Below are 16,052 nucleotides of genomic sequence, written 5' to 3'. Positions count from 1 at the left end.
AGCAGGTGGACACCTGAAGGAGGCTGTGACCCCATGGGGAGCCCTGTGCTGGAGCAGGCTCCTGCCAGGACCTGCAGAACCGTGGAGAGGGGAGCCCACACTGGAGCAGATTTGCTGGCAGGGTTTGTGACCCCGTGGAGACCCACGCTGGAGCAGCCTGTTCCTGAAGGACTGCACCCCATGGTAGGGACCCATTCTGGGGCAGTTCACGAAGAGCTGCAGCCCGTGGGAAAGACTCACATTGGAGAAGTTTGTGGAGAACTGTCTCTCGTGAGAGGAACCTTCACGCTGGAGCAGAGGCAGAGTGCGAGGAGTCCTCCCCCTGAGGAGGAAGGAGCGGCAGAGACAACGTGTGATGGACTGACCATAACCCCCATTCCCCGTCCCCCTGTGCTGCTCAGGGGAAGGAGGGAGAGAAGCGGGAGTGAAGTTGAACCCAGGAAGAAGGGAGGGGTGGGGGGAAGGTGTTTCTAAGATCTAGTTTTCTTTCTCACTATCCTACTCTAATCTGATTGGTGATGAATTAAACTCTCCCCAAGTCCAACCTGTTTTGTCCGTGACAGTAATGGGTGAGTGATCTCTCCCTGTCCTTATCTCGACCCTCGAGCCTTTCATTGTATTTCCTCTCCCCTGTCCAGCTGAGGAGGTGGAGTGATACAGCAGTTTTGGTAGGCACCTGGCATTTATCCAGGCCAAACCAAAACAGCGAATCTCCAACTTCAACATATGTAACATGTATGTTCATTTGAACACTAGGCATGAACCACAAACACAAAAAAGGGGGGGGGGGGGGTGTTGTTTGTTTTTGCTTTAGCTTAACAGGGGGCTCTCTATGTCCCTCTTTCACACCGTGCCATCAACAGAGTCCGAAAACAACTCCACAGGGTTCATCTTACTCCATTCCAGAAAAGTTTGTCACTAAAGAAAAAGAAGGTGTTGTATGGAAGGTAAATATGGAAGCAGGTGTCCAAAGGAAGTAAGGTGAGGATAAAAAACAACAGATACGTGAGCGAAAGAAAAAAACCTTTGAGTTGACAGTGACAGCAAAGTAACGCATGTTGCACCCCACCAGGATGGCCGAGACGACATGGGATGGGATTCAGTAAAAATAACTGCTGTAATAACACATACATAAGACATAATTGTGTAACTGCTGTGGTAAGACCATGCTAGAGCACCTGTTCAGATGGTAGTAAGAAAGTCTCCATAACACATTCCTGTAGTAAACAGCAAGCAAACACAAGGATAAAGCCTCCAACGCTAACTACTGGCCACAGAGATGGCATTGCCAGGTTCTCTGCAGCTCAGCTTCAGGAGGTAAAAGAATTGCTTATACACAGTTGCTAAAGATTCACAGTTGAATTTTCACGGAATAAACAACTTGAGGTTACTGTACAGAGGTACAACTGGGTGACTACTGCAAATGAAAAATTGTACAAGTAATAATCGGCAAGCATAACAGGCTTACTGTAGCAGAAAACCAATAATAAAGGCTTTTATCTTTCTTCTGAGCTCTAATGGGAAGGCAAGAATAGAAAGAATCTATTTCTCTGCTGTGCATAGTCTGCTTTAAAAACAACATTCTGTGCAAATCAAGTCAAACCTTTAAACATTACACAACCTGTGATAACAAGTAATGTCGCCATCATCAGGGCTTAACTGTACTTCCACTGTTGATTACCACATCAAACACCACAGAAGGTCTGAAGGTGGCCACAAGAAAACCTTACCAAATCAAGCTGTCTCATTCTAGCACCACTTCTAAACCATGCCAGGGTGTTGTTTCTTGGTCGTCCACCCCCTCGCCTTCTCCCAGAACAGTTCACAGGTACATCAGCCCTTTCAGAACATCAGGAGGTGGTCTCCCATAACACCTCACTTCAAAACATTAGTGAAATTGATCTGGGAGGGTAAACTGACCTTACATTACACAAAGGGAGAGAATGGATGCATCTACATGTCAAAATCCTTCAGCAACCCAAAACGAAAAGCAAGAACCAGAAAATAATCATATTGAAAAGTGTTCTTGCAAAGATATAGCTAATGGCACTATACAAGAAGCATTTAAGTGTAACATAATTGTGCAAGAGGTGCAGCTCTTCTAGAAAGATTTGTTAAATACTGTCTATACAAACCTGTGCAAGCACCTTTATGCAACCAAGGTAGATTAACATGAGGAATTACCAAGAATAGTATCGGCTTCAGTGTGCAGTCAGGTACATCTCTCACGGAAACCACACAGCTATGCCTGGACATAGACAACTATGATATACGGTGAAAATCCAAACATCTTTTTGGAATTAGTAATATCCCATGAGCAGAAAACGACTCAGATTAATACCACTGAAGTTAATAAACTGGACCTCTACTTTGTCAGGGCAACAATATTAATTTACTTATTTCTATTAACTTTTTAAAATAATAACGCTATAATAAGAAAGACACTTCTGGATAATACAAAATACCTTTAATTAACTGAAACACCAATGCATATAATAGAAGGTTACTGTTGGGATATACAAAGCTCAGGAAGCAAGTAAAGTTAACCGAATAATTAGCTTGGCTCATGAGCCTGCTGTACAACTAAGATCAGGTTCTGCTTTTTTCTTTTGAGAAATGTTTCTTACATTTGATACACAGAAGAAAACAAAGTCCAAAGGACTGGAGGGAAATGGGAATACCAGGAGGAAAGCAGTTCTACTTCACCTTCCAGATACTTAAAAGCAGCATAAAATGAGTAAGACCAAAAGGAGACATTTATTTAACAGACGCATACCTGAAAGTGCAAAATAGCAAACTGTGTATCCAATTACTACAATTAGGATACCTAAGTCATACTGTTCATGGTAGGTACATCTTACTCATATTTTAGTTAATTCTGCTTTGGAATTCCCCATAGAAGAAAATAACTAATTTTCTTTATATTTCAAATCAAGCTTGAGTAGCATGGGTTTCCTTAAGAAAAAGGTCAAATGTAAATTCATTTAAATAATAAACCTTCAACAGATGCTACAGAAATAATAAAGATAGTATACTACGACAGCTTGTGTTCATTATCAGTGAAACTGATTGAAAACTCTGCTCAAGAAACAGAACATGCTTTATTTTTCTCTCCTCCAACATGCCCTCGCTTCCATCTCCACACCGAGAGCCCAACTGAGGGCTGGGGAACATCTTGTTGCCACTGCTTCTTGTGAAAGCAGCATCGGTCCATGCCTGCTGGAGGAGACTACTCCCAAAAACTCAGCACTCGCACCTGCCCTTGAACCTTAGGAGGCAGTGGGGGGGAACCACCCGTTTCTAATCCTGGTCCCGAAAGCATAATTGGAGATACAAACCCTACAAATACTCCCAAAGTTTGCCTACCTTGCCTAGATTAATCTTAAAAAGTAATGAACGTAAAGGCTGTTTTTAGCCGGGCCTAACGTCAAGCTTCTAAACAACTGGAAACAAGACTGGAAAGCAGAAACAAAGTCTTCAGCTCCATTACAGAAGAAATTTGACAAATTGTTTGTTAGAAGGTCTAATATTCTCATCTTGATCCCCAGCACACATCCCAGTTGTGTTACCAGGGAATCTGTACTGGAAAATTCGCATGCTGCATACTGCCCCTGAACACTCTATGGACTCACACCTATGTAATTTCATACCAGAGTACCTTACCCATCCGCTGTGGTTACGTTTACAACACAGGCATAAGCAGACGCTACAATGCTTATAGACAGAGAAGTACCACACAAAGCCTAGAGCCCACTTCCTTTGTGTACTGACATTTTTCTTTCAAAAAAAAAAGCTGTGATTTTGGATAGAAAACCAACCATGTGAAAACATTTCTGAATACCTGAGCCTGAATCATGCAGGAAGATTCAAGCTCCCCTTATGGCAGGCACCAAGGAGGGATTTAGTCTCTCAGCACAGTGTACAGTGGTGTCTGAGACCGTTTGTAATACCAAAGATATTTGCATGGATGTGACACATGTCCTATGAAATGTCCAGATCCTCTGAAAGAGTAGCTGGATACAAGGTGCAGTTCTGTGAGGTTTTCATTTGGCAATCGGTGTGTGTTCAAGCACCTGAATCACTCACCAGACTTACAGACAACTAAACAAATGCCTCAAATACTGTATTATCTCCCAGTTCTAAATAACTGGATGCTTATTATCCACTCAATACCATTATTATCCTTCATAATTAATTTTTATTTCCTTCAAAATATGGTTTCAATAGGCCTTAAGGTTGGAACTGAACCATTCTCAATTGGGAGCATCTCCCCCAAATGCTTTTGAATGAAGCGCAAACTATCCCTTCCAAGAAAAAACCTACTTTAGCATTCAAGAAGGACCCCAAATGCAATAAACCAAAAGGCTAAGCCAGGTACACTATCTTTAAGACCCTGTCTGTACACTATTACTAAAGTCACAAAGGAAAGGTTGTACAATTACTCTCTTACTTCTCCTTAACCCATCTTGTAAGAGTCTTGAAATAACTGTAGGAAAGTTTTTGAAACAGGGTAGAACTAAAAAAAAAAAAAAAGTATTATGGTGAAGTCTAGAAAACAGTTTTTAGGAGGCATACAACCATCCATTATATATCTGTTCCTGTTATTTTCAAGACTGATGTGCTCGTAAGAGACAATAAACAGGACATCTAACTTAAGTGTCCCTGAAGCACGAAGGTTCCTCCCAGCCCTAGGGACAGCGTGGCCACACAGCTGACACACCCCTGCGCAAACACGGGAGGCTGTGCCAGCAGCCTGCAGAACCCAAAGCAGCAAACACTCCGTCACCTCTTGTCAGCCACACTGCTGCACATATATGTACGGGGTCACAAGTGATTGCACTGGGTTTGTGTGGCAAGGTTTTGGTAGCCAGAGGGGCTACAGGGGTGGCTTCTGTGAGAAGCTGCGAGAAGCTTGCCCCATGTCCGACAGCCATTGCTAGCTGGCTCCAAGACAGCTCTGCTGCTGGCCAAGGCCAAGCCTATCAGCAACAGCAGTAGTGCCTCTTGGATAACGTATTTAAGAAGGAAAACAAAACCTGTGTAAGGGCATTTTTCCAGCAAAAGAGAGGAGTGAGAGCTCTGCAGACAGTGAATAAGAAAGGGGAGAAGATGCTCCACGCGCCAGAGCAGAGATTCCCCTGAAGCCTGTGGAGAAGACCATGGTGAAGCAGGTTGTCCCCCTGCAGCCCATGGAGGTCCACAGTGGAGCAGAGATCCACCTGCAGTGATGGAGGACCCCACACCAGAGCAGGTGGATGTCCAAAGGAGGCTGTGACACCGTGGGGAGCCCACAATGGAGCAGGCTCCAGGCAGAACCTGTGGAGAGAGGAGCTCACGCTGGAGCAGTCTGCTTCTCATGGACTGCACCCCATGGAAGGGACTCACGCTGGGGCAGTTCGTGAAGACCTGCAGCCCATGGGAAGAACTCATGTTGGAGAAGTTCATGGAGAAATGTCTCCCATGGGAGGGACCTCACACTGGACCAGGAGCAGAGTGTGAGGAGGAAGGAGCGGCAGAGAATGTGTAATGAACTGACCGTAACCCCCACTCCCCATCCCCCTGCGCCACTGTGCAGGAGGAGGTAGAGAATTCAGGAGTAAAGTTGTCTTCTCTTGAGAGCTCTTTTGCCACACAGGCACTTCAAACAGCACACCAGCTATTTGATGACCAGCAAATGGCAACTTCCTAATTGATAATTTATTATTATCACAGTTTAGAACAGAATTTAAAATAAAAAAGAAAAACAGAAAGTAGTGCTGCATTCCTGTAATATTACAACGCACATAAACCAGAACCAAAACTAACAGATGCTTCCCACCCTTCCCGGGCAGGCTGCCACAGTGTTGGCAATACATGCAAGAGGATACTTTGAGAAAGACACCTGTATAATTTCCTGAAGTGAGGAGACCCCAAGCCATCTTTTCACAAAGCTTGTAAACATCAGAAATGCATGCTTATTCCATGAGAAAATGGGGAGGAGAACAAAAATTGAGGCATAATATTAATATTCTTGGCTGATATAATGAAAAGGAAAATAGGACCATGACATCTCTAGTAACATGAGGAGGTTAAAGCAGGATTTTTTTCAGTTGTTCAATTTTTAAATGGTTACTTTTCTAGAAATGTAGTCAGATTCTGTTAGAATGTATGTAAAACTTCTTAAAATGTGTTTTAGAGCAATTATACTGTAAGCTAAGAAATATGCACATATTAGTCAAGATTCTCCTATTTAACAATTAAAAGCCTTTGAACAAGTATTGTGAGTATTTAGCATGGCAGATACACAACTGTTCAGATTTATAGAATCAACTTTTAAAGACTCCCTATAAACCGAAGTGTCACACTAACAAGAAAATTATATAAACCAAGCATTTTATTTATATTCACGCTTCAGACGCAACACAGCTCTACACCATATGATGTCATGCTCAGCAATAAAAACTGAGGGAAAGAAGAAGCAAGGGGTAACATCCGTGCTTAATGGCATTTGTCTTCCCAAGCAACTGTTACACATCTCCTGTTTTCTCCCCATCTTGCAATGGAGGCGAGTGAGAGAGAGGCTGGGTGGGTATTTGGCTGCTGGCTGGGATCAACTCACCATAAATAATAAATTTCTTGAAATGGAATGGAAGAGAGGACTCTCAGAGATCCTCTTTACTTTTCCTCAGTCTTTTAAGGAGAGGACAAATTGTTCCCCCTTGCAGCAGCAGCTAAGAATAATGCCTTCATGTTTCTTGAACGAAGTGATCAGAATCCAGTTCCAAACAGACTCAGTAAGCAACACATTTCAGCAGTCTTCACCAGTTTCAAGAAAAGGAGTGGCTGATATAAATATAAATGTCTTTCTCTGTGTTTTAAGAAATAAATACATGCAAGTGAGTCACTGCTGTACAAACTCATCTACCTCACAAATTCCTCAGAATCCTATTTACAACTGGAAAACTGAAATTTACTCCACAAATCATCCAATAAATGCTTCAATCACAGACTCATCATCCCATGATCATCTACTGTTATGGTATGACCAGTTTATGATTAAGATTCAGACCTGCAATATCAAATTCAGTTTATTTTTCAGGCCAAACTTCCAACATACGTTTGGGCAAGCAAGAGCAACAGATGGCTCAGAGTAAATACATGCCATAGAACAAATGATGGCAAAGTCTAGGGAGGTACTATAATCCATATCCCTGAACTACAATCCTAAACTCAGCATACAACGAAAGAGAAGAGCTAGCAACTTTTCCCCCGCTAAAGTATCAGTTAGATAAAACACTCTCCACCTCCCTGTTAATGTTATTCTATAGCATCAGCAAGATTCAACAAGCCAGAAAAAGAACACTTTTCATTCACATCTCAGAGAGTTGCGCTCAGCTAGAGGCTGGCCACCAAACTCTAGTCCATGCATTAAGGTACTGAATAAAACAAAGAAAACACCAACTGCCCTTTCAGCGAGGACAAAGTGGTAAATGCCGAAGCAGTCAAGCATAGCCACTGTTGCCTAATCAAGTCTTTCTTGGTTTCTCTGTAGCCCAGCGGATTTTCAATAAACTATACAAAGTTGTATACAACTTCAAGAGGAATATTCTATACCAGGTGACTAGACTAACCTCAAGTAACAGAGGGTATAGGGGTCTTTCACACCACTGGTTAATTGAGTGAGCACTGTTACCACAGAACCAGAGCGTGCTGCTGCTTCTCCCTTCAATCACGTTTTCAGGTGTCTGTGCAAAGCGTTGGGGGGGCTGACCCTGGCCAGCAGCCAAACACCCACACAGCCGCTTGCTCATCCCCCACCACAGCAGCACAGGGGAGAAAATAGGAAGAACAAAAGTAAGAAAACTTACAGGTTGAAATATAGACAGTTTAATAGAGGAAGGAAAGGAAAAACCTCACAAACGAAGGAAATTGCTCGCTACATCCCACAGGCTGACCAATGCCTCATCAATCTCCAGACAGACACCCTGGAAGCAAAAACCCCTTTCTTCTTCCTCTGTCTCATTTTTTATTTCCGAGCATGACAACACAGAGTACAGAACATCCCTTTGGCCGATTTGGGTCAGCTGTTCCAGCTGTGTCCCCACCCAACCTCTTGCCCATCCCCAGCCAACTCGCTGGGCAGGCAGGGTGGGAAAAAGAAAGCCTTGATGCTATGCAAGTACTGCTCAGCAACAGCCAAAACACTGCTGTTACAAGTGCTGTTTTAGCCACAAATCCAAAGCACTACAGCTACAACAAAAGTTAACTCCTAAACCCAGTACAGGAGTGCACTCGCATGGCTCTGTGCAAACAGAGGCAATCAAACTCCTTGGCGAGAGATGAGCACAAAGAATGCCCTGACTGTAGATCCCCATAGGGATTGTGCTTGCAATAAACATCAAATTGCTCATTTCTGTGATGTGATGAGGTGTTTAAACAGCAAGAACGGGTAAATACAGAATGACTGACTATTGCTCATAATGTTAGAATAAGGAGGTACATGATAAAACAATATTAGTACATGATAAAACTGATTATTATTAGTACATGATAAAACTGATTATTATTAGTACATGATAAAACTGATTATTTTGACCACGAGCCAGCAGTGTGCCCTGGCTGCCAAGAATGCTAATGGGATCCTAGGATGCATTAGGAGGAGTGTGGCCAGCAGGTCGAAGGAGGTTCTCCTTACCCTCTACACTGTCCTAGTGAGGCCTCATCTGGAGTACTGTGTCCAGTTCTGGGCTCCCCAGTTCAAGAAAGATGAAGAGCTACTGGAGAGAGTCCAGCGGAGGGCTACAAGGATGGTGAGGGGACTGGAGCATCTCTGCTACGAGGAGAGGCTGAGGGAGCTGGGCTTGTTCAGCCTGAAGAAGAGAAGGCTGCGAGGGGACCTAATAAATGCCTATAAATATCTGAAGGGTGGGTGTCAGGAGGATGGGGCCAAACTCTTTTCAGTGGTGCCCAGCAACAGGACGAGGGTCAACGGGCACAAACTGAGGCACAGGAAGTTCCAGCTGAACATGAGGAAGAACTTCTTCCCTCTGAGGGTGACGGAGCACTAGAACAGGTTGCCCAGGGAGATTGTGGAGTCTCCTTCTCTGGAGATATTCAAGACCCGCCTGGACAAGGTCCTGTGCAGCCTGCTGTAGGTGACCTTGCTTCAGCAGGGGGGTTGGACTAGATGACCCACAGAGGTCCCTTTCAGCCCCTACCATTCTGTGATTAGGGTAAAACCAGTATCAGATGGAATGCCTTTCCTAAGTAGAATGTAATTAAATCTGGGAATTCATTGCTACAAGATGTCAAAAAGACTAGAAGTTCAAGTATGCCCTAAAAGAATTAGATCAATCAATGGAAGTTAGATACCTTGGTAGTTACTGAACTCAACAGCTTAGAGGCAGATCATCAGTTATTTAAATTACTGGCTACTGAAAGGTAATACGAAAGAAAAGGCATCACTGTATTTGTTTTCCAATATTTTTTTTTTCAGTACATCAGCTAATCACCTGCTACTGGCCACTACAGGAAAGAGACACTAGGCAAACACTTTTTTTGAAAACAGAGCTATAGGGTGAGATGACAACAGAGATTCTAGGATTACAATTTGAGATTTAGGAGACCAATGTCTCTAAATCCGTTTCTGGGTCCAACTGTTGTTTCCTCCTCTTCTTAGTTCAGACATCAGCTACGATATTTCTAGCAAACTTCCAGCTACACACTACAGGTCATTTGTTAAACTGCTTTTAATTAGGTAAGTTTGTCCAAACCAGAGAGTAGATTTTGTTTTTTCTTTTTTCTCTCCAAACATTAAAGCATAATTTGGCTTAAAAAAAAATGCAGGCTGGAAAGCACTCAACACCAACTTCAAAAATTGTTACTAAAACAATTTACCAGGAAAACATTAAGATGTTATTTGGAGTTATGCGGACTTCCAGCAAACCTTGCAGGGGGAAAAGAAACCTATTTGGTACTCAAAACACCAATATAAGCTAGAACTCTTTTCTTACTTATGTTCTTCCTTACACCCATCCAGCAAAACACAACATGTGCCTTTCTTTCCCCCAACCACCTCCCCACTCCAACAGCAGCTCCTATGACTATGTAAGAAAAGAGGAAATAAACACGCAGGAAGAACATGGACCAGTCTCAAGTCACCTGAGTATTTATAAAGGATAAATTACAACTCAAAGTTAACAACAACCTGCAGAAATACCCACTGGTGCTTTACAAGGGACAGATTTTCTATTCACTCTGTAAAAAAAGATTTTTCAACTCTAAATTTTCTTCCTGACAATGGAATTAAGACTACAATTACCAAATCTGTAAATGATACTAAGATGCAAGGGACTGCAAGTATTTTAGGGGCCAAATTACAAATTACAATTGTAATTACAAATTACAATTTACATCCAACATGGATAGTAAAACGTATTACCTTAAAGCAAGAGTAAGAAACCACAGAAGCAGAGGAGCCAAGAAACAACACGTTAGTTGCAGTTTTGCAGAAACACATCTACAGACTGCAGCAAGTGACAATCATCACGTCATTTGTCATGCTGGAAACATGGAAAGATAGGAAACAATAATATTCAAAGATAAGAGTGATGCCTTAAAATATACCAAGTTGTCCTTCCACTAGTCAGTATTAAAAGACTCCATTAGAGTAGCGTCAGCTTTGTTGCACACCCTGTCTCTAGAAAGAAACGTATCAGTTTACAAGGATGCAATGCAGGATAACGAAAATGACCAGCAACGTAGAAGACATCACCTACTAGGAATGATACAAAGAAAACCCAGGTTAGCTAGGTTATTGGAAGGAGAAACACATTGATATATTTCAAATACAAACACGTCAGCTGTGGAAAGGAAGGAACAAGAAGAAAACAAAGAGGTGAAAAAGAGCAGTGTGTGGTCCTCTCAATTTCAAAACCAGAAAGCCTACCTAAGTATCCCTTCAGGTTTAGCTTCAAAGCAAGCTCCATAGACACAGAACTGCCAGAACAAAATACTGTCATTTGAGAATTTCCAACTTTCTCTCTGATTCAATGGAACTACTGATCTCACCTCTTCCAAAGGGAAAGCTAGCTTTTAGAGAAAACTGAGTACATCTAACATTTAAACTAATTTATACAATGCATAAACAGCCCTATTTGGGAGTTGGTCAGCGTTCCCATATAAATGGAAAGAGAGTTCCTCCAAATATCTGCACACTTAATTCCAGGACAATGCAAGTTTACTCTGTCATGGCCAGAAGCAAGTCAGATCCAAAGGAAACTATTTTATAACAGTGTCTGCTGAAAAGCTATGTGTGTTTACTTAGACTCAGCACCTCGCTGATACAATTAATGTGGTCTTCCGCTGAAAACCAGTTTGCACCTGAGCTGATGGTTTGTTCAGTTTTCTTCCTCCTAAAAATTTATCTCTGCAACCTGCCATGTGGACATACATAACCCTTGTTTCATCTTCTGTAGAACTTCCAGGATTTTTTCTACTCATTGACTAGACTCCAATCAAGTCCAGCCTCAAGAAAATAACTCAGCTTGACTATTAGATCTCTTCTCTGCAAAAGGAAAGATTATCAGTTCCATGTCAAAGTCAATTCTTTAAGAAGCCTGAAGATTGAAAAGGGTCTACACAAATGTTAGTCTATTAAAAACAACAATAAAATCTAAATTCGTAAAAGGTTTTAAACAAAGGTATTATTTGGATTCCAACATGATACACTCTCTTGCAGCACCAAAGGGCAGCCTTAGAACACCAGAGATCATCATGCATTTTACCAGCAACGCTGTCAGTTTACCATTACCAACCAAAACAAAGCAAATTGTACCCCAAAGGGAAAAACACTCTACGTGTTCACATGCTGCCTTTTCATTCTTCATTTCCAGATCTCTACATTTGTTAACACCAGTAGTCAGCACTGAAAGTACTCAGGCCCGTTCAACACCAGTGCCGTTTCCTCCTCGACACCCCCGCTGTCCCCATCCCAACGAACACACGGAGGCCGAGACCAGAAACAGAACGAGAGGAGGACGGGACCCGGGGGGCTTTATTAGTGACCTGGTATCGCCCGCCGATCTGCGCGCTGGGGCTCGGGCACAGGCAGGCAGCCGGCAGGCCTCGGCCCCGCTGCCGGGTCAGGGACCCTGCCCGCCCGCCCCGGCTGGCCCTGCCGAGGGCGGCAAGGCGTGGCGCCGGCCAGCGGTCTCGCTGCCCCGAAACGGCCGGGCCGGGCCGGGCTGGACTTGGCCGGGCCGGGCCCCGCCGGCCGCCCGCCCGGCACCGCCCTCCTCCGCCCTCCCTTCCCCATCCCGCCGCCGGGACGGGCCGAGCGGCCCCGCTCCCCGCCGAGGGGGCCGGACCGCGGCACCGCGCCGGCCGTTAACACCGCGGCAGGGAGAAACATTCGCCCCATCCCCCGAAGCGCGGCGAGCCCCAACCACGCAGCCGCCCGACCCCCGCCCGCCCGGGCCCGCCGCGCACCTGCCTTCCGGCCTGCCCGTCCCGCTGCCGCGAAGAGCCGGCGCGGCGCAACGGTGCCGTAAAGCGAGCAGGAGGGGCGAGGCCCCGCGTCGCCGGGCTGTTCTCGACCGGCCGCGGCCGGGGACTGCCTCTGCCACCCGCCCTCCCCCCTACTTCTCCGCGCCGCGGAGAGCCGGCGCCGCGCACAGGCCTGCCCCGGCTGCAGGCCGCGCCTCCGCCTACCCCCTCCGCTGCCTGTTCTCCGCAGCAACGCCCGTCGGCGTTTCTGCTCCCCCGTCAGAGCTTGGGCCTTCCCGGGCAGCGCTTCCCGTGGCTTTCAGCCCTTCTCACCGCCTCGTCCGTCCCTGCGCGCTCGCTGCTTCCCGGACCGGGCCTGCAGGCCGATGTGTGGGCCTTGCGGGCTGTTGCACGTTTACTCAGTCTTGTATGTTCCTGAGCGGTGGGGTTGCTAATCCAAAGGCAGTGCAGTCAAATGCCGCTGAAGGCCAAGCTGTGCAGGGAGAGGGGGGAGACAAGAATGAGCCATGTCAAGTAATTTTAGGACGTGACCCAGTTGCAAGGGAAAAAATGCTCGCTGTAGAGTGGTTGGATGTCTGTACGCAAGCACAGCTGGACTCCAAGAGGCCTCCGACTGGGTAACTGTTAGCATTCAGATGATCTGTTTCTGCCTTCTGTCTTCGCAGGTGTCTTGCGTTTTGTGTTGCGAAGCATGTGACAGCACGATCTGCTCAGATCACTGAGCTGCTTTCATCTCTGCAATTCTACCAAGTGTGCTGCTCATGTAAAAGAAGGCAGGCACTCATGCATGTATGGGCCTGTGTGTGTGCTTGTACAGTCTGAGATGTTCAAAAACACACTCCCAAGAAGTTAGTAACACACTCCATCCCGTGCTAAAAAGAAGGAAACATATGCAGTTTAGAGGAAGCATGACGCATGTGTATCATGGCTTTGGTAGATAGTGATGTGGAACTGGTTACAATGTTTCTAGGCCACTTATCCTGAGTGACTAGTCTGAACACTGGAAATCACGAATTTTTGCCACTTCAGTCGTCATGTTATTAAAAATCTTTGTAGTGGACTAGCAAAGAGTTAGTAGTTAAACTCTTGTAACTTGATGCTAGGTAGCTCAAGATTTCAGTTATTTGTGCCATAATTTTGCAACCATATTCTGAAAGCAAATGTGAATGTTTTTTAAATACAGTATTTTGTATTTCTAATGCATGGATCTGTCAGACAAAATTAAATGTAATTAAAAAAGAGAGCATCTTAATGTAATAAAAAAAGAGAGCAATCCCCTTAGGAATTCTTTTAAGACTCGTCAAATTTTGAGAAATGTTTTTATATTCTTTCTGAGCACAGATTTTTTAATGGAGAGTAAGGACTAGTCCTCAGCATACTGCTTTGCTGAAGGTAGGAGGAAATTCCACCTGTGATTCAAAGCTGTCACTTAACAAATACTACAGTTCTACCCTTCTTGAAACATGTATTTCACATAAAAGCAAGTTTCCAGCCTAACCAAACCAAGGCTTTTTTTTTCTCAGCATAGAGGGGAGACTGAGGCAATACTGAAACAATATGTATACTTCCAATTGTAGAGAAAAACTAATATAATTTGAACGTTTCTAATAGATAAACAGCAGTACAGGGGTACTTAGTAATGAAGGGTATCTTTTTTTTTAAATAGGCGTTCAGGATTAATTCTACAAAGCTAGGCTTTGCAAGAAATATCTTGCCTTTGCAAGGTCATGTTACCCATGGGTCTTCTAAGATCACAAGCTCTGTAGCTTTGTCTGTGTTGCACTGAAAATCTTGTTTATGGGCAAAAGAGAACTTGACATACATAGGACCAAGAACTGACTTTCAGCCCAATTAATGTTTTAACAGTCTAGCAGTCCAAGTTATCTCCTAGAGAAATTCTTTCTTTTATAATGTAGTTAAAGCCTTCCTAGTATCTGCCTTTTTCTTTTGTGCTATGGTCGCCTTTTAAATGTTCCTCTGGATCCTGAGGGGCCTATCTGACCCTCTCAAGGAAAATGCGGGAGGGGCTTAGAAGATGTCAGCATCATGAGGTCTTCCCTCAGGATAATGTTCCCATTCCGGGGTTTCTTTTTCTTGCCAGGAGGAGCACAATGTTGCTGCTTTCTTCCTCCCATCTTGTAACCTGATTGTGTTTATTTTTATGTTTTCTTAACACAATCAGCTTCCTTCTCACTGGCTCCCAGCTCAAGTGTGAGAATTGCCCTACAGCTTTCCCAACCTCAGGTGATGAAAATGGCTATCATTTTGTACAAAACTGATTGCCTCAGTTTGTCAGACCGCTACCGTATGTGGTATTGACCAAGCTTAAGATAAAACACATCATGCCATAGTCTCTTGACCACTAGACAACTGTTAAAGCAAGCTAAAACCAACTTAGGCTGAGATAAGCCCAGACAAATTTTGAGACCCTGCACTGTCAGGTCAATAAAAAGCCTGAGGTCTTCTACTATTTGGAATAAAAAAAATCCCATTTACTGGGTTATGTTTATTTCCTTGTCTTGGAAAATGTTGAAACTTTACATTTTCGTAGCTCTTTCTTTGGTTTTTCTTGCCATTCGCTTCCCAGCAGACATTAGGAATATACCACAGCCTTACTCTGACCTAACTTTCAAAGACCTTAAACGCACAAACGATTGTACATACTAACCTACAACTGTTTTCCCAAAAGTGGGATCGTTTACCCGGTGTTCGATATGCCAATATACACACAGAGCAGAGGTGTTGTCTTTAGCGCATATTTGTGCAGATGTGGGCGCTAGGTGATAATTCCACAAAGCTAACACACCACGTCAGAGACTCACAAGGACTATACACTCTTACAAAAACAAAGAAATTACTCATTACATTCTGATTGGTTCGTTGCACTATATACTCATCTTAAAGGTAGATTCCTTCTTTCCGTATGCTCGCAAGCTGGGGGCGTGCAGTCTTTCTGGTTCTGAAATGAGTCGGTGGTCCTGATCTCCCCCTGCTGCCTTTACCTTTTTCCTAGTTACCTTAGGTCTTTGTAAACTTCGTGCTTCTTCAGAAATCATCCACCTTTCGGTGCCTTCTGGGCGGGATGTTCCCCTTTTATCAGTCTGTTAGCCCCTCTTCAAGGGCACAGTCGTTTGCAAGGCACACACATTGTTTGTATAAGGTAGTCAGGCCTAAATTAAACAGTGTCACTATGACCTAAGCCTTTCTGCCTGGTATCACTACTGTTCCAGATTTTAAATCATTTTTGAAGTCTATGTCCTCAGTTGTATTAATACTGAATGTATGTGTAAGGTGTTGTTTTACCATAAAGATATTATGTGCTAGATTTTTAGTGGACCAGAAGTGCTAGACACTGCATTGAATTAATTTTATCATTTTCATCAGATGCAGATCACTTAATATAGACTTGCTAAGTACCTCAGGAAAAAAATTCTGCTTTTCTCCACTATGTACTAATTCTTTTTGCAAGACATACGATGTATAGAAGTGGTAAAAAAATTATCCATAGAGAGGACTTTGTGTTAAAAATTTTACATTCCTGCTATACAAGAATCTATGTGCTCATC

The 16,052-nt window shown here is 43.8% G+C and overlaps 1 protein-coding gene across 2 annotated transcripts in view; it reads right to left on the bottom strand.

Moving 5' to 3' along the window:
* The window catches only part of ASCC3 (activating signal cointegrator 1 complex subunit 3), a 307,731-nt gene extending 295,154 nt beyond the window's left edge, over positions 1-12,577 (bottom strand). The window contains exon 1 of one of the 2 annotated variants that reach the window (XM_075414315.1): positions 12,469-12,577. The gene's annotated coding sequence lies outside the window, so the exon portion shown is untranslated. Of the gene's footprint in view, positions 1-10,420; positions 10,438-12,468 lie in introns of those variants that run through there. The other variant, XM_075414316.1, reaches the window with a different exon arrangement.
* Between the last annotated feature and the right edge of the window lie 3,475 nt (positions 12,578-16,052).

Source organism: Opisthocomus hoazin, chromosome 2 (assembly GCF_030867145.1).
Source record: "Opisthocomus hoazin isolate bOpiHoa1 chromosome 2, bOpiHoa1.hap1, whole genome shotgun sequence".
Taxonomy (NCBI): Eukaryota; Metazoa; Chordata; class Aves; order Opisthocomiformes; family Opisthocomidae; genus Opisthocomus; species Opisthocomus hoazin.
Note: the sequence above shows the minus strand (reverse complement) of the source record. Positions and strands in the feature narration are given on the sequence as shown.